This window comes from Ambystoma mexicanum, chromosome 4q, assembly GCF_040938575.1.
Source record: "Ambystoma mexicanum isolate Mex_15411 chromosome 4q, UKY_AmexF1_1, whole genome shotgun sequence".
Taxonomy (NCBI): domain Eukaryota; kingdom Metazoa; phylum Chordata; class Amphibia; order Caudata; family Ambystomatidae; genus Ambystoma; species Ambystoma mexicanum.
This window is the reverse complement of record NC_090928.1, coordinates 895,665,230-895,690,506: the sequence shown is the minus strand read 5'-3', so window position 1 is coordinate 895,690,506 and position 25,277 is coordinate 895,665,230. Positions and strand designations below refer to the sequence as shown.

The following is a 25,277-nucleotide window of genomic DNA, read 5'->3' as shown; positions in this document are numbered from 1 at the left end:
TACATTTAGTTGTGGCTATTCGTTTGTCGATATTGCTCAGAGACAATGCAGAAATTGTTTAATGCCATTGGAAATAAATCTCATGTGTATTACAAAATGCAAGTATGGTAACATATACTAGGACTCATTGAAAGGTTTTTCAGGCTGATATATACCAGCCGCAGAACTAGCTTGATACATACTAGATTGAAAGTATGTTAAAATGAATTAGTGGAAAGAATACGCTTCTTTGTTTCTTATGGTAAAATATTCAGACATGATACTTTATTTGCCAGATGGACCAGGGAAACTAAATGGAATGTGCCAGAAAACATTGCAATAAGAGTTCACGTGCCAATCTAAAGAAGTAATTCAGGGGCCAGGAGAGCATACATCTCATAATATGTGTCAGGATAATTGCATCAGAATAACTGCACCACAGAGTATGATAATCTGAATGGCTGTGCCTCTGCTTACAAGCAATGACAGCACCTAGTCGGCACCAGCCTTACAGCTAATAGGCATACATGTCCCCATTTTAATTTCCTAAAAAATGAAAAACGTGGCCTCCCAAAAATAGGGGGTGAAAATAAGCCCAGCAAAAAATTGCGAAAAATGAACACTCAGCAGCCTATTCCTACCTTCAAAGTTGCACTGATATTTAGGAGTGGCATATAAATGAACTGTAATATTACTGCCTTATCTCAAGGGACTCTTTAAGAGGAAAGAACATCTTTTAATAAGCACAATGAGTCCCTATTGTTAAAACATATTATAAATGTACGCACTGAAAGAAATATTGACATGGCAAGTGAAATGACAGGGCACATAATGCATCCTATATATTTTTTTCCACCATTCCTCACGAGAGCCTAGACACATTTCAATGAGAGCCTTACTGAGGTTTCTTATGGAGCTCCTTTGAAGGAAATCCCATAGATTTGCCTTTTGAGTTAAGAGCAGAGGTACAACAGGTGGGGTGCCTCCTCCTGTAACGAGGGGTCCCTCGTCTGCAATTCATAGTTATCAGTTAAACAAGATGCATTGGGATGCTAGAAGTAATAATATATTAGAGAATCCCTCAGCAGCTGAGCATAGAAATAAACAGAAGGTGCAGTTTCCTAGACTGTTATAAAGAGTTTCCTAGCCTTTAATGTAAACAAATACATTTTCTTCAGTGTACTGTAATGCCAAAACATTTGACTTGGTTTGTTCTTCGTCCCAATGATTGTTCTCCTTTGCCCATTCCTCCTGATCACCCTTTGCACCCTGTCCTGGGCTCCTGCTCTAGCCTCCAATACTATTTTGCCAACGCACTTATTACCCAGAATTTCACACCCATAACAGAAATGATAACCAGTAGACAGCTCTAAAAACCTTTGGTCACGAACATACTTGATGGCTGTTGCTTTAATCCACAATACACCACCTTTCTTACAAATAAAGTTCCACCTCGCATGCTTGCCATGTAGTTCCTCGTCTAACGCTTGTCAAATGGGCCTGTGGTGTTGTGAGGGAAAGGCGTAAGTGCCCTTTAAGAGGAGCCATGTGAAAGGAGGAAGGGGAGAAGCCTCAGGGAGGAAGAGGCAGTTTAATAAAGTTAAGTTGACAAGCAGCACAATCCTGTGTGGTCTCCATCTGTGGTGGGGGAATGTAATAAAAGGTAACACGTGAATTTGAAATACTAATTCCGCAAATCGCTCAGTTTTTGTTTCCTTACACATTAACCTTCACAATTTAAACACTCTTACCTTTATTTTTATGCATTATCTGTGTTTCAACTCAGACGCTTTGTCCGTACCCATAAATTTAGCATTGTTCCATGTTATCTAACCTGCACATAGGATAGTCAGAGGCGTTGTATCAAATATCGGTTCCATGTGTTAATATCCCCGCAAAAATATTGCAATACAAAAATATTGCCATATTTTTGTGGCGATATTGACCCATGGACCCTGCGGGGGACACCCCTGCAACCCCTGCATTATTTTAAAATGAGTGGGGGACACCCCCACAACCCCCGCTCCCACAAATTATCCCCCCCCCAAAAAATATTGCATATGGCGAGACAAACGGCCATATGTATGGCAATATTTTTGGTGGGGATATTTTGTAGGGATACCCAAGTATCATATAGCTTTCCAAGATACATTCTCATACAGGGACCACTGAAAGCAGTAAACGCTTTGCTATCCAGAATCATTGGTACTCCAATAATGCCTGATAAGCAGATATGCCGGATGTTGGTTATCTAGGTGGCAGAGAGCCGGTTAATAGAGTAAAAAGGATGGATAACACATTTTCTTGGCCTTTTTGTTTTGTTGATCCGCATTCTGCCATACACGCCATAAATAGGAATGGACCACACTCCAGTGACAACAATAATAAAGAGAACTACATTTGCAAAAACATAAAAACATATATAAAGTGTTATCAAGTGCCCAAGGCACAGGGAGGCAAAAAATAAAGTCTGTAACATGTTTCATACCACTTGGTGCTTGATCACACGGTAATGATGGGCTCAACACTGCACACAGGAATATAAGTCCAAAGTCCATCATCTGATCACTGATCATTGTTTACACACTGTCTGCCAATTCATGATGTTACTTGGCGGCCATGTTTGCCTATGCTCTTGTACATACTGAACCCATTATTTCACCAGAACCAAATAAATACATTTTGTTACATATAAAGTACCAATGCAATGCTATATATATTAATGTGCAGTGGTTGATGCACTATAGTTAAGTTGAGTATCGCGTTACATAGGAAACCCCAAAAATGAATTGCTAATAACATTTGACTGATATGACAGATTTGGTTTGAATTGTGCAAACAAAACGTTTGTCATAGGCCTCCCCAGACTGGAAAAATGTAAAAGTTATTAAGAAAGTAAAAAAAAACGCTGTTTGGGCCTACTCCCCATTCATTTTCCCATAGAGAAAAAGTCCACATTTCTGAGCAGTGCACAGCAAAAACCGCTGGATGGAAATGGGCCTGGTACGAAATAAATTGGGGCACAAAGCATTGATTCTATTTCTGGGAGAGGTCTGGGGTTATTTCATCCAGTAGTTTTTAAAATATTTGTTGGAGAAGGAGATGCCCCCTACTCCCAAAGCTATAGCTGTTTCTCCCATGGTGCTTTGGAGAAGAGAGACTTTTGAAAGGCTGTGGCGACCTAGTGGGTCAAAAAGAAACATATTGGGGGAACATGTACACTGGACACGGCCGAAGGCCATTGCCAGTGGCCATGGCCAAATGTCCTGGCTAGTGGGGCGAAAGACATGTGGGCATGGCCATCGAGTGGGTCCAAATGAAACATATTGGGGGAACATGTACAGTGGACACGTCCAAAAGTCATGGCCAAAAACTATGGTAATTGTAATTGTAATGGGTTATTTACAACGCGCTCAATACCCAGAGGTTTCTAAGCGCGGACCAAACCTGTGTTGGTCCACGTCGCCTTCCTTCCAAGATGAGCGTATTGCCCCTGAACTATCCCCCAGAGAACAAAACCCTTGAAATTCACTGGATTCTTTTTTAGTTAAGCTGCAGTTAAGGTAAGCAGATTTAACTAAACAAAATCCTTGAAATTCAGCGAATGTGGGAAGTCATGACCAGCTGATCTCGGCACATTCCCATTGCAAAGCCCATGAGCACAAACATATTATAAGAGAAGGGATTCACAATGACATACCAAATGGCATTATGGGTGACATAGCATTATGGGGGACATCAACGGGAAAGTGACGAGTTTAACTTGTTATGACTACCCACATCTGCTGAATTTCCAGGGTTTTGTTGCGTTAAATCTGCTCAACTTAACTGCACCATAACTAAAAATCTTTCAGTGAATATATATGTATATATGCTTATGAACCACTTACACTCATAAAATTTGTAAGGATACTATAGTAATTGCTGATTATCTGCCTTGAAGGAATTTACAGTCATGCTGATAAGAAGTTAAATGGTGTAATCTAAGTTGCAGGTAACGATGAAAGTCTTAGACCCTCATCTGCATGCATAATCTAAATGTTCATATTTAACTGCTCCACAAATTATCTATCAAATCATGTGAACTTAAAAAGGAGAAATGTTGGCATGCTTGAAAAGGGAGACATATTAGTTTAGAGGCAATTAAAGTGAGGATATTTTCAAATGAAGAATGCAAATGACTCAATCTCTTGGAAGGGAGGTGTCATTTCTTATGGTTGCTGGATGTTCTGATGCCTGAAATGTACTGTTGCTAGAACTAGACAGGTGGTTTGTGTGTAATTATTATTGATTAATTGTCTACATGATAACTTCAACAAAAAATAAATAAGAATAAGTTCCCTATTTAGAGAAGCCTGTGATAAAATATGATGCACTGTACCATCTCTATATATAAAAGTCAAAATGTGTTTGTGGTGGGATTTGTGGCAAAGCGTTGTTCCTTATACAATTCTACACTAATTCACCAATCTGAACCAAATTTTGCATAGTTGCCTGTTAGAACCCTCTGGACATTACTGGCTACATGATATTTGCACACCTCACCCCTTTCCACAGATTTCAGCAAAAGTCAACATTTGTTTGTGGCAAAGCGTTGTTCCTTATACAATTCCACACTGTTTCCCCAATCTGCACTACATTTTGCATAGTTACCTGTTATGACCCTCTGGATATTACTGGCTACATGATATTTGGACATCCCACCCGTTCCTCGGATTTCAGCACAAGACAAAATGTGTTTGCGGCTTGGCGAAGCGGTATTCCTTATACAATTCCACACTGTTTCACCAAACTGCACCAAATTTTGCGTAGTTACCCGTTAGAACCCTCAGGACATTAATGACTACATGACATTTGGACGCCCCACACTGTTGCACGGATTTCAACACCTTCACACATGAGATCGTTGCCTGAAATCGATGAAACATCAATGTGGTTGTAGAAGGACAGGTCCTGACACGAGGAACAAAACTCGAGGTCCAGACCCTGGGATGCACAGTTTCCCCAGATATATGCACTGTAATGCTCCCCAATAAACTGCACCATGCCAGGGTGAGGTGACAGATGGGGAGATGGCAAAGAAGGTCTCAGTATTCAGCAGCACACCAACTGCCACCTCCCCCCCCCGGGGTATGTCAGCCAGCCACATGCACCCATTCTCAGTGCAGTTTATTTACCTCAGGGTGCCAAACACATCAAGTGATAAGTGAATCAGAACAGTGACCTATAGAATCAGTGTTATCAAGTCTGTCTACAGAACCCGTTCAGAGAACGGGTCCTTTTGGTAGTGTACTATAACTTTTGATGTGAATGTGGAAGTTTAGTATAAACAAAGACCATTATAATCTACTCATTGGGATGGACAATTTGTGATATTACTTTACTCTGTGGGATGTATATTTGAGTAGATAATAATTTTTCATGTTTTAAAATAATTTTCATCATTGTCTACAATTTGAATTTGGTGTTGGCTGCAAGATATATATATATATATATATATATAATTTTTTTTTAAACGTTATTTTTCATTGACACTTACAGCATATTAATACAGTTTACATATATCTTGTTACAGAGTGAATCACAAAAACATTCCGATGCTGTTTCATAGGTGGTATAATTGATCTACTATATGGCGTTCTGGTCCTGTCTCTGGTAAGGCCTCCTCGCGCCTGGCAGCCAGGTAGCAGCGGAGTGGGGTCCATATGTCCTTTGGCCGACTCGTGGGTGCAACCCCCATTAGATAGCATTCTTCATACTCATAAACATAAATCAAGTCTTTGAGCCATGAGTCAACTGTGGGTGTTGCTTTCACAGAGAAAAGTCTACGCGTCTTAATGGGTACTATCCCTATGTCCCCGAGTAAATATTTCAGTCGGGTGGCAGGGATGTGGATGTCGAGCATCATGCTGAGTATGGAGGCCACCTCTTCCCAAAATTGCCGGGTGGGTGGGCACTCCCAATACATGTGCATGGAATTGCCCTCTGGGAGTTTGCATTTGGGGCACACGGCTTACTTGGATCAGTGAAACCTTGTGACTTTTCTGGGAGTGATGTGTAGGAGATTTAGGATTTTAAAATGCACTAACCTGAAGTTAGCATTGAGGGAAATTGGTTTAGTGTGCTGGCAGTACTTAGCCCATTGCACGTCCTCTATTGTTATGTCTAGGTCCATTTTGCTTTGATTGTATTCTTGAACGGGGAGTGGGATTGCGCCATTACAGCATGAAGATGTTCCCTCTGAACCCTTCTTGTGTCATGATGCTGAGCATGAATGGATGGGGGGACGGCTCAGCCGGGAAAGAGGGCCATCTGTGTCTACAGGTGGCTTTCAGGCGGTGGTATTGTAGTGTTACAGTGAGCCCTGAACCAATCTTTCCTTGTACTTCCTCCAGCTTCACAAATTCGTGCCCCTGGAAATATGTCTCCCACCATCAGTTCCTTCCCAGGATCCCAGCTTCTTTGCAGCATTTTGTCCAGTGTGGGGGGCAATGTCTGGGTAGTGCCAGAGAGGGGAGGTGGCCCATTATGGTTTGGTACATTCCAACCTCAGAAACAAAGCGGCCCAGGCCCATATCGTTTAGGCCACTGGGTCAATCACACCAGTTCCTCTGTATTTTTTAACACATATCCTGGAGCGTAAGTCTATGGGGGCTGTGGTGTATTTCTCAACCTGTATGTGGGCATATTTTTCTGTGCTCTGGAACAAGTATTTAGCAATATTTGCTTGTGCGGCATGGTAATAGAGCACAAAGTATGGGGGTGTTAGCCTGCCTGTGTCGAATTTCTTGCAAAACTTAGCCCAACTCAGTTGAACCGTACCCCCCGCCTTCCCCCACAAAATAAAAGAGGCAGATTTCTGTAGTTTGTCAAAGAACATTTGACCGGGCCATATTGGGATATTGCTAAACAGATATAGTAGTTTGGGGACCATGATCATCTTGAGAAGGGCTATGTGGCCATACATTGATATCGGGAGTTTGTTCCATAGGGTCAGTTTTGTCTCCAGTTGTGCTATGTAGTGTTCGTAGTTGTTAGTGTACAAAGTGTCTGTCGGTGGCCACTACGACCCCTAGGTAGTGGGCTGAGCTCGGGGACCAACGCAAGTGCACTGTGGTGTCTGACCGTACAGCCCCTGACGTCAGAGGGATTACTTCAGACTTGGACTGGTTGATTTTGTATCCCAAGTATTTAGCAAATTCCATTACATCTTGCATTACCGGGGCCAGGTTAGTTTCAGCATATAACATTGTGTCATCCACGTAGAGCGAAATGAACCTCGGATTCGGACACCCTGACTTGAGTGTCTGTGCCGTAGATACGCCACCATACCTTCTATAGTGAGGGCAAATATGATGTGGGAGAGAGGGCATCCCTAGCACGTGCCTCTATGTAGAGTAAACCCAGTGGATAGAGTGTGATTCATTCTTATTCTGGCTTTGGGGTCTTTTTATAGCAGTCGAATGAAGCACAGGAATATTGGCACAAACCCCATTCGTCTCAGCGTGGCGTACATATACCTCCAAGAAACCGAATCAAATGCTTTTTCAGCATCAAGCGATATCGCTATTACCTTTGCCTTCAGGTCTAACTGGAATATTATAGCAAAGAGTCTGCACAGATTTAGGGAGGTGGATCTTGTAGGGATAAATCCTGACTGGTCGTAGTGCACCTATTTATTCATGTGCGGTAGCAGCATATTCACAATGACCTTACCAAATATTTTGGTGTCTGTGTTTATCAAAGACAAGGGGCGGTAGGATGTGGGCTTGTGTGCCGGTTTATGTGGCTTAAGCAAGACTGTAATGACTGCTTCCCTCATGGACCCCGGTAGTGTAGCAGTTGACAGGGCCTCCTCCCACACCTACAATAATCTCGGGGCTAGTTCCACTGCATAGTATTTATAAAAGTCTGCCGGGAGACCATCGGGTCCTGGGGCCTTCCCTGCTACCAGGTCTTTTATTGCCTGCCCAATTTCTTCCACTGTACGGTGGATTTCCAATATTTCTATATCCTCCCGCTCAGAGCGAGGAACGGAAATGAGTCCATACATTTCTCTAGCTCGCTCCTTGACACTTGGTCTGTGTTTGCATACAGCTCTGAGTAGAAGTCTAAAAAGACACTGTTGATCTTCTCGGCATCCTTGTGTACTGTCCCATTCACCCCACGATACTTGTAATTGGCCTAAATCTGTGTTCTGCCTTGATTAAATTCGCCAGGGTCTTGCCCGCCTTATTCCCCTTGCCATACCGCCTAGCCCTCATTGGTTGTATGGTATATAGTATTTCTCTGTCAGCCAGATCCCTATACCTCTCCAGCTGTTCTTGCAAAGGCCTGAGAGTCTCCGTCCCTGGTGTCCATGAGTGTGCATTTTCAAGGGAACGCAGGGTGAACTCCACTTGGGATAGTTCATGTCTAGTATCTTGCAATGTGCCCAGCGTCCGCGATAGCAGGTGCCCCCGCAGCCTGACCTTCAAAGATTCCCATAGGGTAGCCACCGATCCCACTGAGCCAAATTACGGTCTACGAATTCTATAATGGCTACACACAAGGGTTCAATAATGGTTTTGTCGCGCATTATGGTTTTGTCGCGCATTAGGGCTGTCTGCATCCGCCACAGTCGCTGGCCATGCTCTGTGCTGACCACAACCAGTTCCAGCAGGACCGGTGAATGGTTCAATAGTGTTCTCGGGAGGATGGCACAGTCCCTGACCTGGGGGATGTATTCCGTGGAGCTTAGCCAGTAGTCGATGTTTGAGCTGGACTTGTCTAATGGGGGGTGTAACGTGTATTCCTCTAGGGTGGGGTGGAGTTCTCTCAAGACGTCCAAGAGAGGCAATGTGGTCATACCCTGTACTATTGTCGATGCAGCTTTGGTGTGTGTTCTGGGGTGTCGGGAAGTCCTATCTCTCTGTAGGTCTGGAATTGTGTCCAGATCTCCCCCCCAGATAACTTTGAAGTCTCCCAAGGCAGATATCTGCCTGATGACGTAGAGGTAAAAACCAGGAGCCTCAGTATTCAGGCCATAGGTGTTCCAGTATCACCTCTTGGTTTCTCAGTGCACCCCACATGATTACGTACCTCCCTTCCACATCCACCTCAGACCTTGTAAGATGGAACCCCATACATTGATGTATAAGGGTTAATACCCCCCTGGATTGCGAGGATTAGTCTGTGCCTATCAGTAGATGACCCCAATCTCATGCAAATGAATCCACTACCCTCCCAATGGCATGAGTCTCTTGCAATAAAAGGAGGTCAACCTTGTGCCTTTTGGCATACGTCAAGATTTTCCGGGCCTTAACAGGATTCACTAGCCCTCTAATGTTCCAGGTGAGGAGCTTTATTCTATGGTTCAGCCGGGTGCCACCATTCAAGTACTGTATATACAATGTTACCCCATCTGTTGACACCTCTGCACTCTCTGTAACCTTCCCAACCGTCAGCTTTTACAGTTAACCAACTCCCGCCAACCCCTTCCCTTCCCACCCTCACCATCCCTCCAACTGGACGCTTTAGCCCCATACCACAAATTCGCTATCTGAAACAGTGGGTGGCTCTGCGTGGCCACAACCGGTAACTCCAAAACAAACCACTTGCAGGGGCCGCAACCTATGGCTCAAGCAGATTGGATGATCTTCCAGTTCTGCTCATCCCGAGGGCCATTTAAGTATGAACTCTACAGTATGTGAACCAATTGAATGCCGGTGTCGGCCATTGTTTGCTGAAGCTGGTATGTTCCGTTCGATATACGTCATGGCTTCCTCCAGTGTCTCAAAGAAATGGGCCCTATCTGCATGTTGTTGCAAACAGAGTTTAGCTGGAAACAACATGGCGTAAGGTACTTTCCTGTCTCTGAGTGCCTTCTTAAAAAGGTCAAATGTGCGTCGGGCTGCCTGCACCCCATTTGAGAAATCAGGGTAGATATGGATCCGGGATGAGTCGTATGATAAGGAGCACCTTTCTCGTGACAAGCGGAGGATCAGATCCCACTCGCAGTAATTTAATAAGCGAGCAAGGATGGTGCACGGGTGGCTCCCAGTTTGGGCTGTGGTGCCAGTGATCTGTGGGCCCTCTCCACAAGGAATTGCTACGAGAATTGGGCACCGGGGAACATCATGCGGAGTGCCTCCTCCAGGAACACCTCCATTGGGTCATTTATGGATCTCTCGGCCATGCCGACCACCTGGATGTTATTGCGGCGTGATCTGGATTCTAAGTCCACGCATTTGTCTCTCACCGCCTTCAGACTCGTTAATTTCAGCTATGTCCTTGCTGTGCATGACAGATGTGTACTCTAGGGCGCTCACCCTGGTCTTTGCCTCTGTGACTCTTGTATTTACCTTCTGCATGTCGTCCCTAATGGATGCAATGTTGCTGCCAATGTCATCCAGTTTCTTATTTACTGCTGAGAAGCTCGCTTGCAGAGCCGCCATGTATCAGTCCATATTTGTATCTGTGCAGGCTTGGCTAGTCATTGGGATGGCCGTTGGGTTCCCTCGGATTTCTCTGTGGTGTTTGTGCTTGTATAGGCATCCATAGGGCCCTTCTTGCTACCCTTCGCGCCTCTTGTCATGGCCCCACTGGGTGGCCCAGCTGTCCTTTATGACTATGAAAAGTGCGCTCTTACTTGCTGCTGTACTTCGTGGTGCTTTGCCTGCATGTGCTGGGTGGAGCCACAGTATTGGGTCGGTTTTAATTCCCAAGCGGGAGCTGCAGAACTATGAAGATGGCCCTCCCTCCAACTTTCAATAGTAGCAGTGCCTTAATGTACTGAGTGATCCCGCGCTGCTGTTGCTTTGTCTTGTGCCTTCTCAGTGCCAATCTGTGATTTTAGTCATGCAGAGCTATATTTCTGCATGTTGTGTCACCAGGACTGTTTCGTTGGCGCTCTTGTGCTAGCGCCATATGGTGCCCCTGCTCTTTTGACAGACTGGAAGCAAGCATGCCATGGGGTTGGCCCCACTGATGATACACCTATATTTCGGGATGTTGTGTCACCGAAAGTGTTTCTTTTTACGCTCTTGCGCTAGCGCCGTATGGTGCCCCTGCTCTTTTCACAGACTGGGAGCAAGTATGCCATGGGGTTGGCCCCACTGTTGATCCACACTGCTTCAGGTGTATTTATATGGCGGGGGACTTTCTTGTTTATTGTGCTGTGCCTCTTACACTTATAGGGTGAGGGTTCTGATTTAATGTCCTTGGTGCCAGGCACTGCTTGCTCTGGTGTTCCTTCGTCTGCATAAACTGCTCCCTGTCGCATTCACAACTCGTTGCACAGGGGCGAGTTATTTCAGGCTTAAGATTTCACAAAGGCAGTACGGGTTTATATCTCATGCGGACAGGCAGCAGCTATGATCAGCGAGTGTCTCGTATATTGTGCTGCGCCTGCTCGTGTAACAACGCTGTGGGGGTTCTCGTTCCAATTCAGGTGGACTTTGGTATGTCTAGTTTATGGTTTGCTGCCCCCGCCCGTCTAATTTAGTTATGTGGGTTGGGTTGAGCCATTCCGAGTGACCCGACACTGCCCAAAGGCCCGACCCGGTGTATTGTGGTCACGTACCTTCTGCAATCAGAGTTCTGGCCAGAGATCTACCCAGCGTGGGCAGCTCTGCTTCTCCGTTTGTAGATGCTCAATTTGTGGGCTGGAGATATGAGTTTTAGCTCGATCCGCTGCTTCCTTCTCCGCCAGCCTGGACCTGCTCCCTGCATTCGCAAGGGGAGATACGGATTTTGGCCCGTGGGCCGCCCTTCTACCTCTGGGCCGTCTCAGCCATACTGCCTTCGTTTCGGGTGTTAGGGCACTAAACATCTCTCTCAGGCGACCGCAATGCTAACTGTTCATATTCTGTCCTTCACATGTGTAGATGATGGTACGTGTGCAGGATTATGCTGGCAGGATTTTCTGGTTACAGAGCTCGACATTTAGGTGGCCATGTTTGTCGGCGCACCACAGCGCCCCCAAGATATATATTTTTTTATCTGTAATGCTCCCAGCTTGCAAGCAGCCACAGATGCAAAATGGTTACAAATAACCAAATAGGAGCTATTGCAAACAATACATGCAACTATAAAAGGGTTGAATGCAATCAAGGAAGAGTTGAGAAGAGTCAAACGATCCTTCAAAATAGGTATGTCCTTGAACTGATAATGGCCATGTAGGAAGGCGTTTGTGCAAAGATCAGCCCATCTTGCTGTACGTACACACCAGCAAACAATGAGGAGAATGGGGCCCTTACAGATGTGATAACAGCCTTACAGGAACTGGACACTGAGATGTGTCAGAGGTGGAAGACATTGAAGATGATGACTGGTTTTATTACCTGTTTTTCTGGGTACCCACCTGGTTGGCAAACACATTCAAAGTATTATTTTCCATACTAGTACTGGTCCTGACAGCCATCTGTGTCCTGAAAATAGCACTGAGCCAATACAAAAAGTTAGTAAAAAGGCACTGGAAATTACCATAATAATAAATGTGGATACCCAAGTACATGAGTGTACACAAACTGACCAAATACCCAGAATGTACTACCTAGACCATCTTATTGGACCTCCTGGGATAATGTCTGAATGTCCCGTGGACTCCCACAATTACACAGACCATTGGGTGGATTGTGAAGCTGATGGGGATTGTTGCTTCATGACCTATGGTCCTGAATAATACATAACATAAGGAGGCAGCTTGAGGGGGTGAGCAAAATATGGATACCCAAAGATGATTATAACCTAATGGGCAGGAGTATGGGCATAGCTGAAGATTCGATCAGAGGGGGAATATGATGGTGCAGATGAATGTGTCAGTTCAACCTTCTGCCCCAACTCCGCTCCAGTACCGCAAGTGTGAGAAATGTTACAAACTGAGACAGCCTTACCACACCATGAACCCAGGCGTTGTTCATCATTTGTGTTAAACTGAGCACCATGAACAACCTTTGTTGTCTTCTTTTGTCCCGCTCTTGTTTTGTTAATGGAGGCCATATCCCTCCAATCTGCATGGGTTCTACAGTATTTTCAGGTACGCAGAGTGTGTTTTCCCTTGGTCGAACAAACACGGTCCGAGGGTCCGTCTTAGACCTGTCTGCCTTTCGGTCCTGCAACCGGTGGTCTAGCTGCACGACCAGATTTATGAATTCTGCACAGTATCTGGGTGGATCAACCACCTGGGCTAAGACGTCCTTTAATTTGCCTTGTAAGCCTCGATGGAATAACGTGGTTCTTTTGTTTTCTGGCCACCTAGCTTCGGCAACCAGTTTGTTGAAGGTAGCAATATACGTTAACAAGTCCTGATTCCCCTGTTGGAGGGACAAGAGTTCATTGTCTACTGCTTGTTCCTGGGTATGGTGAGCAAAACGTTTTTCCAATTCTCTCTGGAACCCCCCAAAGTCATGTAATAGAGGATCGTCATGGGTTACCAATGGCACCGACCAATCTGCTGCACTACCACACAGGTATGATAAGACAAAAGCTACCGGAGCTTGGTCGTTTGGAAATGCTCCAGGCCTATAAAGAAAATGAAGGCGGCACTGATTGATGAATGCCGCATACTTCTGTGGGTCGCCTGAGAACCTTTCTGGTGGTGCCAGGGGCACTGTTCCAGGTAACGTGATCTGTACCGGAGTGGGTGGTATGGCAGGGTTTTGCATCGTTGGATTGCTTCCAGGTAGAGGCGTCTGTCCTGCCTATGATTGCAAGTATTGCCTGCTAATCTCTTCAGTGCGTTCTTTGGTCACTATTAGTTCTCTCCCGAGGGCATTAGTATCTTGTCGGGCAGAATGAATCTCAGCACGAAGCTCTCCTAGTAATTGGGCCAATAGGTCCATTTCTGATGTCTCCATTGCGTTCAGGTGGATTGTTATGGTAGGCTTCGCGTTCTGTTATGCTCACCTGGTATCCACAGGGACGCCACCCAGCCGGGTATGCTTCTCAGCTTTGCCCTGATGTGGTCTGCGGGGAAGGTTCTGCCTGAAAATACAGGAGGACTGTGTTCAAGACTGACCGACTGGGGTAAGTATCCTCCCTCCACCCCCGTATGATTTCAGTCCCTCTGGCAACCTCTCCTCACCTTGTGGTAGAATTAGGCGTGCTCTCCGTCCTGCCTTCTTGCAGGGGCGCGTTGTCTTTCATGGGCGAGTGCGGTCCAGTTACTTCACTGACGCCGGCCCATTTGATATTGTTCAGGTAGGTCTTATTGCTGTTCTTTAGTTTTGTTGCTATCCTGCATGCCTTTCTTTGTTTCAAATGTCTCTTTTTTTCTCCCTTAGGTATGCAGAGCTTCAGCGCGGCAAACTGGCTTGGTTGAGCCCCGCTGGTAAATGATGGCGCATTAAGAGCACTATGATGCGGTAAGTAAGTGCTATGCGCAGCGCTGCGAAGTCTTGCCTTTGCTAACCTGTGTTTTCCTTCCTTGTAGGTCGCGGTGTTCTTCAGCGCGAGTGGAATGTCCGGAGTGGTGCCAGCCGAGAGGCGACAAGCCAGGTAAGCCTTTTGAGCAGTTCGGAATTTGTAAATGTCTCTACTGCTTTCTTTAATGTTGCCTCTATCTTCCTCTTTCAGGTCGTTCTGTCCGGGAGGCGTGCAGATTCGAGGAAGCTGTTCTCAGTAGCTGCGAGCGTTTAAAGATGAAGACTGCACGTAAGATGCTGCTGCTAATGATGTTCCTTTTGTCTCCTTTCAGGTTCTGCTTCTCCGAGGTTCGAGGGACTAGCTGGACACGGTGAGCGTCACTTTGCAAGCTGCAAAGTAACACGAAGCGTGTTGTCTTGCTCGGGTGTGGTTTAAATAGCCCCAACAAAATAGTCCAGGTAAAGTAGTCCCTAGGCTACCAAACTCAAAGCACTAGACTGCATAGCTTGGTTCTTAGGAACCAAGCTATGTGGATGCCTCCATGTTGGCTGACAATACAATAAAGTAGTTCTCAAGCACATTGTTTTTCATGGTGTATGAGCCTGGCACCATAGGTGCCAGGACTGGCCCCATGAGGGCTTTTGAAGAGGATGCCAGGCTCTAGAGGCCCGAGTCCTGACTTCACCTGGCCAATAGGTTTGCCAGCGGGGGTTTTGGGCGAGGGTCGTGACACAGCCCTTGTTTTTTCCCCTTGCACTTGCCTCTGGGGCTCCCCTCAGCACTTGCCCTGTCCCCTGGGGCCCCCACCTTCCTGCACTTCTCCCCCCCGTTCCCTTATCCCATCCCTTCTGCCCTCACCTGCCCCTTCTGCACTTATTTTTACTGCACTTGCATGGTCCGAATGTCACAAGGCCTAGTAGACCCATTTATTGTTTTTTCTCCTCTTCCACCTCGTGCCCCTTTGTCTTGTGGGGCCTTCAAACACTTGTGTATAGGCGCCTTACAAATGTCCAATAAATAAATAAAATACAAAAAATACAGATGCATAACAGAGCGCTTTTCAGAGGTAACAATAGAACATTGATACATCGGGCGTACAATACCGTGGGGCACAGAGGAGGGGTATGGCTGTACCGGGTGGAGGGGAGGAAAGGGGTGAGCGTTGTATAGCGAGTAAGGTGGCAGGAGGGGCGACGTGATGGTTTAGGTGTTGAGGAGGAGAGACTCCTTGAAGAGGTGGGTCTTGAGTTTTTTTCTGAATTGTAGGAGCGTGGGGGCGAGTCTGATGCTGACGGGAGGAGGTTCCTTAGTCTTGGGGTGTGGGAAGAGAAGGCTTGTTTTCTGGTCCTTTCATCTTTGCAGCAGGGGATTTCAAGTCTGCACGTGTCCTGGCTTATGATGGTGCGCTGTCCAACGGAGATGCTGAGTTTCTCAGCGCGGTAGCTGGGTGACTTGAGGGTGACTGCCTTATAGATGAAGCAGCAAGACTTGAAGGTGATTTGTGCGTGCAGCGCGAGCCAGTGAAGGTCGATGAGGGCCGCAGTGATGTGGTCATATCTGCGTAGACCCCTGATGAAGCATGTGGCCGCACGAAGGACGCTTCTCAGGGGCACAAGGGAGACCGATGAGAGGCCTTTGAGGAATGCAATGCCCTATCCAGGTGGGATAGGACCAGTGTCATGATCTCTGCTTCCAAAAGGTCAGGGTTTTCCCAACTCCCTTGGAAGCAGATCCATAACCCAGGTTCCGAGTGCCAACCAGTCCCAATTGGGACCTTTTGGACCCAGTCCTGGCGCCAGTGGCACCAGGCTCATAAATATGCCCAGTCCCAGCGCTGGAAGCGCCGGGCTCATAATGCTTGGGTGGACTTACCTGCAGCAGACCATGCTGCTTACTTGCCTGCCAGTTGAGCCTCTGATCCTCTTCTGTTTGGAACTACTTTTCCTGTTGGGTGGGGCAGGAGCCACTCCCTAGGTTCAGAACACTGGAACTCTTCTGGAAAGCAGGAACTCTTTTCTTACCTAGGCGTGGCTGTGGAAGGAGACACCTAAGCACTACAGGAGGCTATTTAAACCACACCCGATGGATGAATCTTGCTTTGCGTTATTCTGCATCCTCTGCAGCAGAACGCTCATCGTGTCTTCTGCATCTGATACTGGGCCTAAGGAAAAAGGCTTACCATCCTGAATCCCGTCTTCAGCAACACCTATAAAGACAAGAAAGAACAGGTTAGCATTACGGTCTTCAGTGACAGCGCTTCACTTACCTGGTCCATCGGCTGTCACCAACGCCTCGCGCTGCATTCCGACATCTGAAGGACAAAGGCTTACCTCCTCTTCGTGCGCTCCGGAGGTCTTCACACTGCATTCCGGCATCTGAAAGACAAAAGCTTATCCACTCTTCGCACGCTCCGGAGGCCTTCGGCGCTGCATCCCGCATCTGAAAGACAAAACAAGGTGCGTTTAAAGACATTGGGGAACTTTAATACTCACGTGCCATTACTCCTTTCCACATCTAACCCAGTGGGTATTCCGGCACCCTGCAGCCGCTCCGAACTTATACCTGCAAAATAAAAAGACAGTTAGAGCGCATCGTGAAGCAGGCAACAAGCGCTTACTTACGTGCTTCCAGGCGCTTCTATTCATCACACGGGCTCCATCTTCAACTCACTTCAGCCCGTCACCTACCATCGCCGGAACCCTGCAAAACAAGAGACATCATTACTAAAGACTTTAAAGACATTAGAATCACTCGAAACATACCGTTCGTGCAGTAAACGACGGACAGCAGTCCTCTGAAGTCAAGAGGCCTGCTCCCCTTATCCAGTGAAGAAACTGGTTACAGCACCCTGCCCCGAGGCAGATGGAGAGCATGGCGTTCACTTACCTAAGGTGAGAGCGTTAACCTTCGGGGTTCTACAGGAGAAGAGAAAGGGAAGAAGAGAGAGACATTCAATAACCCAGTTCATTAATCCCATATTTTCTATCTGCAGACATCTTACCCTTCGAGTCAGACATACAGTGCACAGAGGTCCAGCCCAAAGAGCCAGCCGTGTGTTACACATCACCTTTGAAGATACGGTATACGCCCAGTCAAGACCGGCGCCTCTACGGGAATCAGGTGAGCGTTACAGAACGCAAAGCCTACCACAAAACTCCCGTCCAGGCGCTATGGAAACCTCAGATACCGACCAACTAGCCCAGTTACTTGGGGAACTAAGGGCAGAAGTGCATGCACCCCGTCAGGAAACGAACGCTCTAAGAAGGGAACTGATTATTTCCAAGGAGCGAACAGATGATCTCGCTAGACAATTGCTACAGTCACAAGCCGGACAGACCCCGTTACCCGCATCTGGGGGAAATCTTCCTTCTACATCCTCTATGAATCCAGTGCAGATCAACCTACCTGGGAATGTACCTCTGGCTCCGCCCGAACGATTTTCTGGTGACCCAAAGAGGTTTGCAGTATTTATCAATCAGTGCCGGTTGCATTTCTTATGCCGGCCAGCAGCCTTTCCAACTGATCAAGCTAAAGTAGCTTTTGTGCTTTCGTACCTTAGTGGCAATGCGGCAGACTGGTCGATCCCTCTAGTAAATCAAGATGATCCGGTCCTCCATGATTTTCAAGCTTTTCAGCTCAGTATGGAAAAACTGTTTGCAAGACATTCACAGGGGCAGGCCTTGGACAATGAGCTTCTTTCGTTGCGACAAGGTAATCAAGACCTTTTGGCTTATATTGCGTCTTTCAACAGACTGATAGTGGAAACTCAATGGCCTGAGGACAAAAGGATTACGCTGTTTTATAGAGGTCTACGTGGAGAGCTCAAAGATGTGTTAGCCCAAGTAGTGAATCCCCCACAAGATTGTTCGGACTATATAGACTTAGTCGTTCAAATAGATCACAGACTGCAGAACAGGAAGGCCGATCGTTCCAAGTTTGATGCTCGAGTATTTTCCAAACCACCAACTCCTTCCAAAGGAGTAGACTCCGGGGAACCAATGCAAATAGGGGGTCTGAAAGGTCCTATAACACAAAAGGAGCGGGAAAGGAGAAAACAGTTGCAATTATGCCTCTATTGCGGAAACTCAGGGCACTTTCTTCGAGACTGTCCGGTGAAACCTGCCAAGAAGGCAGTAGGAGCTGCAGTTACCAAAGTTACAAACTCTGAGCAGGGAAACGACCTCGCCCGACAAGAATAGAGGTCCTCTTGCCGAGCGTGAAAACCAGTTCCGTGACCTCGCATTTCGTGATACCTATGGTCCTCATTAGCCCTGATAATCCGGATCGATTACATGCAATTGAAGCGTACGTCGACAGCGGTGCCATCGGCAATTATGTGGATCATGAAATGGTTTTGAGGATGAATCTAACTCTTTGTCCCAAGGCTGTAAAGGACGTCATTACTACGGTGGATGGTACGGAGATAGCCTCCGGGCCAGTAACGCATACCACTCAAGAAGTGACGCTAGTAAGTCAAGATGGACACCATGAGAAGATCGTGTTCGATGTGATCAAGGCCCCTCAGTTTCAGATTATTCTAGGAATACCTTGGTTAGAGAAACACAATCCTCTGATCGATTGGCGAGCAAGAACGGTCCAGTTTCCAGAATGTGTCTCTACTTGTCACCCTCCACCTGGTGTTGCACTGGCAGCAATTTCTTCAGAGACTCCCCAGTTACCTCCCGAATACCTAGAATACCAAGATGTTTTCCGGAAGGATCAGGCTAACTCTCTACCTCCTCATAGGTCTTATGACTGCCAGATAGACCTGATACCTGGATCTACTCCTCCTTGTAGTAGAATTTATGCCCTCACCGAGCCTGAGAACCTTCACCTTCGACAATACCTGGATCAATACCTGGCAAATGGGTTTATTCGTCCTTCCAAGTCCCCTGCTTCTTCAGCTTTGTTCTTCGTTCCAAAAAAGGAAGGAGACCTTAGAACTTGTATAGATTATCGCTCCCTGAACCAGATCACTGTTAAGAATAGATATCCGTTACCTTTGATCCCTGAACTCCTGGACCAAGTCAGAAAAGCATGCATATATACAAAGCTGGATCTTAGAGGAGCTTACCACTTGGTACGAGTAAAAGAGGGCGATGAATGGAAGACGGCCTTCCGCACCAAGTATGGGCTATTTGAATATCAGGTCATGCCCTTCGGACTTTGCAATGCCCCGGCCGCCTTTCAATATTTTATGAACGATGTCCTCAGAGAGCTCATAGATGTGTGTGTTGTTGTTTACATTGACGACATCCTCGTTTATTCTTCATCGGAATCTGAACATCGGAAACACGTGAAAATGGTCCTCGAAAGATTTCGTCAACACAAACTTTTCGCTAAGTTGGAAAAATGTGTTTTCAACGTGACTGAAGTTGAATTCTTGGGATTCATATTATCACCTGGCGGAGTGCGTATGGATTCAAAGAAGGTCGATGCAGTTCTCAAATGGCCATCACCATCCTCCGTAAAAGGTGTGCAAAGCATGTTAGGCTTCGCTAACTTTTACCGCAGGTTTATCCCCGAATTCTCCCGAATAGTCCAGCCCATCACTGCCTTGTTAAAGAAAAACAAACGTTTTGAATGGTCTACCGAGGCGGAACAAGCTTTCCAGGATTTGAAGACTAAATTTATCTCTGCACCAATCTTAAAACACCCTCGCCCCGAACTCCCCTACATCGTGGAAACTGATGCTTCAAGCCTTGCCATGGGGGCAGTTCTATCACAAAAGGACCCGGTAACCAATCAGTTGCATCCCGTGGCATTTTGGTCCCGCAAATTCTCGCCTCCTGAAATCAATTACACGATTACTGACAAGGAACTTCTGGCTATCAAGTCTGCCTTTAAGGCTTGGCGGCATTATCTGCTGGGGGCCCGACACACCGTTACTGTGATTACGGATCACCGAAACCTGCAATATTTGAAAACCGCAAAAGCCCAATCGTCTAGACAACTCCGTTGGGCATTATTCTTTGCCGAGTTTGACTTCATAATTACCTATCGACCTGGTACAAAAAACGGTAAAGCTGATGCCCTTTCTCGGATGGGAGTGGAAGAACACTTGATCAACCCTAAACCTGTACCAATCATTCCCGAACAAAGAATTCTGGGTGTAATCGCCACACAATCCATAGAGGAAGTTAAGGATAAAGCCAGGCAACTTGTAACTCCAGCAGACATACAGAATTGGCATCTGCAGGGAAAGGACTTTGCAGTAAAGGACAACTTATTGTATTTCCAAGAACGATTATACCTACCCAGCACAGATTTACAGAAAAAAGTAATCTCTTGCTATCACGATTCTTTAATGGAAGGACATCCCGGTATAGCCAAGACCTCGGAAAAGATCAAGCGCTACTTCTGGTGGCCGTCTTGGAAAAAAGATATCAGAGACTTTATAATGTCCTGTGGAGTATGCGCCCAAAACAAGAGTCAAAAGGAAAGACCAGCAGGCCTCTTACGCCCTATTGACATCCCACCTCGCCCTTGGCATACGCTTTCTATGGACTTTATCACCGATCTACCTCCATGCTCCGGATACAATACGATTCTAGTAATCGTGGACTTATTCTCCAAGATGGCGCATTTCATTCCGCTCAAAGGCTTGCCAACAGCAGCAACTCTGGCCCGAGAATTTCTCGAAAACATCGTCCGACTGCACGGTTTTCCTTCGGTTCTAATTTCGGATCGAGGTAGTCAATTTATTTCTCATTTTTGGCGAAGTTGCTGTCGGTCGGCTCAAATTGATGTGAGACTATCGACCAGTCACCACCCTCAGACCGACGGACAAACCGAGAGGACCAATCAAACTCTGGAACAGTATTTACGCTGCATGCTGCAACAAACTGAAAAAACTTGGAAAGACATCCTTTGGATAGCCGAATATGCCTACAATAACTCTGTCCATTCGGGAACTGGGAAAACCCCGTTTTTTCTTTTGTACGGCAGTCACCCTCGAACCTCGGAGTTGGATCCCCTCCAAGATCTTGAAACACCAGCAGTAGACTACCTGCATTCTACAATCACCCAAGCCTTTAAGGAAGCTGTTTCTCACCTTCAAAGGGCTAAAGAACAATACAAGAAAGGAGCAGATCAACATCGGAAGGAAGCCCCTCAATATCAAGTAGGGGATCAAGTCTTGTTATCCACCAAATATCTACCTCTAAAAGGGCCACGCACATTCAACCCAAGATACCTTGGTCCCTATTCCATCACTACCATAGTAAACCCAGTAGCGGTCAAGTTGGACTTGCCCCCGCACATGAAGATACATCCGGTCTTCCACGTCTCTCTATTAAAACCCGTGCAACCTCAAACCCGACTAACTAAATCTCCAAAACCTATCCTAGTTGATGGAGAACTCGAGTTTGAAGTCAAAAGCATTCTGGACTCCAAGATCTCCAAATCTAAACTATTTTACCTAATTGACTGGAAAGGCTACGGCCCCCAAGAGCGATCCTGGGAACCTGCTGAATATGTCCACGCTCCTCGCCTAATCAAAAGATTTCACCGAACATTTCCTGACAAGCCAAAACCCCCGGAGAAGCCCGGTTTGGGAGGGGCCTTGAGGGGGGTACTGTCATGATCTCTGCTTCCAAAAGGTCAGGGTTTTCCCAACTCCCTTGGAAGCAGATCCATAACCCAGGTTCCGAGTGCCAACCAGTCCCAATTGGGACCTTTTGGACCCAGTCCTGGCGCCAGTGGCACCAGGCTCATAAATATGCCCAGTCCCAGCGCTGGAAGCGCCGGGCTCATAATGCTTGGGTGGACTTACCTGCAGCAGACCATGCTGCTTACTTGCCTGCCAGTTGAGCCTCTGATCCTCTTCTGTTTGGAACTACTTTTCCTGTTGGGTGGGGCAGGAGCCACTCCCTAGGTTCAGAACACTGGAACTCTTCTGGAAAGCAGGAACTCTTTTCTTACCTAGGCGTGGCTGTGGAAGGAGGGACCTAAGCACTACAGGAGGCTATTTAAACCACACCCGATGGATGAATCTTGCTTTGCGTTATTCTGCATCCTCTGCAGCAGAACGCTCATCGTGTCTTCTGCATCTGATCCTGGGCCTAAGGAAAAAGGCTTACCATCCTGAATCCCGTCTTCAGCAACACCTATAAAGACAAGAAAGAACAGGTTAGCATTACGGTCTTCAGTGACAGCGCTTCACTTACCTGGTCCATCGGCTGTCACCAACGCCTCGCGCTGCATTCCGACATCTGAAGGACAAAGGCTTACCTCCTCTTTGTGCGCTCCGGAGGTCTTCGGCACTGCATCCCGCATCTGAAAGACAAAACAAGGTGCGTTTAAAGACATTGGGGAACTTTAATACTCATGTGCCATTACTCCTTTCCACATCTAACCCAGTGGGTATTCCGGCACCCTGCAGCTGCTCCGAACTTATACCTGCAAAATAAAAAGACAGTTAGAGCGCATCGTGAAGCAGGCAACAAGCGCTTACTTACGTGCTTCCAGGCGCTTCTATTCATCACACGGGCTCCATCTTCAACTCACTTCAGCCCGTCATCTACCATCGCCGGAACCCTGCAAAACAAGAGACATCATTACTAAAGACTTTAAAGACATTAGAATCACTCGAAACTTACCATTCGTGCAGTAAACGACGGACAGCAGTCCTCTGAAGTCAAGAGGCCTGCTCCCCTTATCCAGTGAAGAAACTGGTTACAGCACCCTGCCCCGAGGCAGTTGGAGAGCACGGCGTTCACTTACCTAAGGTGAGAGCGTTAACCTTCGGGGTTCTACAGGAGAAGAGAAAGGGAAGAAGAGAGAGACATTCAATAACCCAGTTCATTAATCCCATATTTTCTATCTGCAGACATCTTACCCTTCGAGTCAGACATACAGTGCACAGAGGTCCAGCCCAAAGAGCCAGCCGTGTGTTACACATCACCTTTGAAGATACGGTATACGCCCAGTCAAGACCGGCGCCTCTACGGGAATCAGGTGAGCGTTACAACCAGTGCTTGAATAGTGAATCTAAAGCTGTCCAGAGGAAGGAAGGGCTTGGCGTTCCACACGAGGGAGAGCTGATACCAAGCTGTCTGAGTTTTCTTAGCTAGCTAGTGTCTTGAATGAGAGGTGTTTGTTGATGTGGAACCCGAGGGACTTGTCGCAGGAGCTGAGCTAGGGTGTGAAGCCCTTAGAGTTCATGGTTGATAGCCAGGTCTGTATGTCTGGGTGTTCAGTGTAGTTGGTGAGGAGTAGGAATTCGGTCTTGGAGGGGTTGAGCTTCAAATATGCACTGGACATCCAAGACTGGATCAGCGAGAGGTATGTTTTGACCCTATGGATATCCTTGATGGAGTCGATCTTGATCTTGTGTAGTCAGAGCAGATTTGGATGTTTTGTGTGGCTAGGAGGCCTCCCAGCGGCTCCATGTATAGATTGATGATCACTGGGGAGAGAATGGAACCCTGCAGGACTCCACAGTTGACAGGTAGCATTGGTGATCTAGAGGAGTCCATCTAAACAAACTGCTGGCAGTTGGCGAGGTAGGCTTTATCCAGTTTAGGACAAGGTTGTTAATCCCCATGCACCGATATAGCTTGTCCGTAAGCACCTTGTGGTCTACTGTGTCAAATGCAGCCAAGAGCTTGTGTAGAACCAGGAGGAAAGGGTGGCCATCATCACGGATGTTGAGGGCATCATCGACAACCAGTATGGTTGCTGTCTCCTTGCTGCATCTGGATCTGAACCCGGATTGTTAGGTTTGGAGGAGATTGCTGGTGTCGATGTGTTGCTGCAGATGTGCGGCTACCACTTTCTGGATGATCTTACCTAGGAAGGGAAGATGGGGCGATAGTTACCTAGCTTGTCGGGATCCAGAGTGGGTTTCTTTGGCAGAGGGAGGATTTGTCATATTTATTTGGTCGATGGGAAGATACCATGAGTTAGAGAGCTGTTGATGATCTCTGGGTAGGGAAGGAGAGCTTCTGAAACAAGGGTCTTGAGGATGGATGCTGGGGGATGTGATCTGTATACGATGTGGCTTTTGGGGGGGGCAGTGTTTCCACATGGTCCTCTGTAGAGAATGCCTTAAATGTTGTCCAGGGTGTGGAGGTTTTGTGCAGAGGTATGTGAGGTTGGTTTGTGGATGCAGAGCTGGTGTTTATATGCTGGTGAATATTGCTGATTTTGTCAATGAAGAAGGTATTGATGGCAGTGAATTATTCATTGGAGTGTGGTATGGCAGGGTCGGGTAGAGGGCTTACCCAGTGCTTCATCGCTTTGAAGAGGGCTCTGTTTTTGTTGTCAGTTTCTGCTATGGTGTTCTGATAATACGAGGCCTTGGCTATGTTGATTAGTTGTCGGCGGTCTGCTCGGTATTCCTTGAGGAGCGCCAGGTTGAATGCGGTCCTGGAGCGGCGCCAGTTCTCCCTTGTTTCCTGATGACTCTTTTGCTGAGGTTGAGTTCTTTTTTTAATTTTTTTTTAATTGATATTGTTGAAATAAATCAACTTTTCAATATAAAACTTTACATTCCATTAGTCAATTAGTCATAAAATACAGAAGCTCATCATGATTATTGAATTATCAGCTGTAAACTACACACTTGTCAATCATTAAAAGAAAAAAAGTAGTAAAAGATATTCAATTAATATGAACATCAAACACAAATTAGGCAATTGAAAACTCCACATGTGCAAAATAAACAAAAGACATTCATAAGTAACAACGGTTCTCTAGCAAGTCAAGTTCATTCCATAGAGGAAGTTAACAATTGCAATTTGAAGGGAGACTTTAGTCGTGCACAATAGCGTGGACCATCTTTCTACTGAAGTTGAATTCTTGCGTGTACCAGGGTGCTGATAACTTCGGTTTGCTAGTGCATTGTTTCAGAGGCACGTGGCGGTCGATGGAGGCTGAGAGGGTGGCATTGAGTGCTTCCAGTAGAGAGTCACAGTTCGGTTGGGGGTGTTCAGTCCATGTAAAGTGGA

The 25,277-nt window shown here is 46.5% G+C and overlaps 1 protein-coding gene across 1 annotated transcript in view; it reads right to left on the bottom strand.

Annotated features, from left to right (window-relative positions):
- Positions 1-25,277, bottom strand: part of ABCG5 (ATP binding cassette subfamily G member 5) — a 286,105-nt gene that overhangs the window by 182,524 nt on the left and 78,304 nt on the right. The window lies entirely within an intron of this gene.